Raw genomic sequence first — 1,327 nt, forward strand, 5'->3', positions numbered from 1 at the left:
GTTCACTCAAACTCATGTCCACAGGGTCGGTGATGCCATCCAGCCATCTCATTCTCTGTTGTCCCCTTCTTCGCCCGCCCCTAACCTTTTCCAGCATCAGAATCTTTTCCAGTGAGTCAACTCATTGCATGAGGTGGCCAAAGTATTGCAGAGACATAGGTTATTTAGATTTCTTTCATATTTGGTCATTATGAATGATGCTGGAATCAACATGGGGATGCATCTACACCTACAGGATAGTAAATTCATTACCTTTGAATAAATAGTCAAAGGTAGAATTGCTAGATAATATGATAGCATTTTTTTTTAATACTTTGACCACTATCGAGCTTGTATTCCATAGTGAAAACACAAATTTATATTTCTGCCAGGAATAAACTATATCAGGGTTTCCTCTTTTCCAAATTGTTGGCAACATTTACTATCTTTTGTCTTTTTGATAATAGCCATCTTAACAGATGTGAGGTTTTGATTTACATTTCCCTGATGATTAGAAATGTTGAGTACCTTTCTGTGTTCTGGATGCCTTCTTTGAACATTATCTAGTCATGTACTTTGGCCATTTTAAAACTAAATTATTTGTTATTGAGTTATATAGCTTTCTTACACATTTTGAATATTAACACTTTATCAGATATATTGTTTACAAATATTTCTTTCCATTGATTCTTGTTTTACACACAAATCAGCTCAGTTATCACACAATGTAACCAAGATCTGACCAAAAATGCATAATTATTGTCTTCCCAAGAAACTAAATCTTAAAGTGGTGACTTTTGAAGTAGAAACAGTTCACTAATTCACACTGTTTTGAGTCTCACGTTGTTCACTCAAAATTAATGTAAGTAAACCCTTCAGTGCTAGATTCCACAGCACATTTACTGAACTGGAAGGGTAAAGAGAAGATAAACATGCCTCTGTGCAAGGATAATAGGCAAATATGTGAAACATTCCATATGTTTTATTTTTAGACCTCATGATAATCAGAAACCAAATATCTGTAACAGATACACAGATACAAAAGAGAAAGGAATCCAAATAAAGTATAAATGCTAAAGCTAGTCATCAAATCACAAGGGAGGAGAGTATAAAAAAGAAGAAAGGAACAAAAAATAAATTATAAAACCACAAGAAAGCAAGTTATACAATGGTAATATGTACATGCCTATTAATAATTACTTTAAATGTAACTGCATAAATGCTCAAATCAAAGACATAGAGTAGCTGAATGGATTAAAACAAACATATAAACAAAGACTTAAACTATTCTAATTTTTTAAAAATCTTTTTCTCATTTTGATATTTTTATTTAAACTGTTCTGGGTAA

At 32.2% G+C, this 1,327-nt stretch overlaps 1 non-coding gene across 1 annotated transcript; it reads left to right on the forward strand.

The window, feature by feature from the left end:
- Positions 1-857: 857 nt before the first annotated feature.
- LOC129540112 (U6 spliceosomal RNA) lies at positions 858-962 on the forward strand. The gene has a single exon (XR_008682573.1). It is a non-coding gene; the product is annotated as a U6 spliceosomal RNA (small nuclear RNA).
- The last annotated feature ends 365 nt before the right edge of the window (positions 963-1,327 follow it).

This window comes from Moschus berezovskii, chromosome 11 (genome assembly GCF_049115385.1).
Source record: "Moschus berezovskii isolate FMDL1 chromosome 11, NW_MosBer_1.0, whole genome shotgun sequence".
Classification (NCBI taxonomy): domain Eukaryota; kingdom Metazoa; phylum Chordata; class Mammalia; order Artiodactyla; family Moschidae; genus Moschus; species Moschus berezovskii.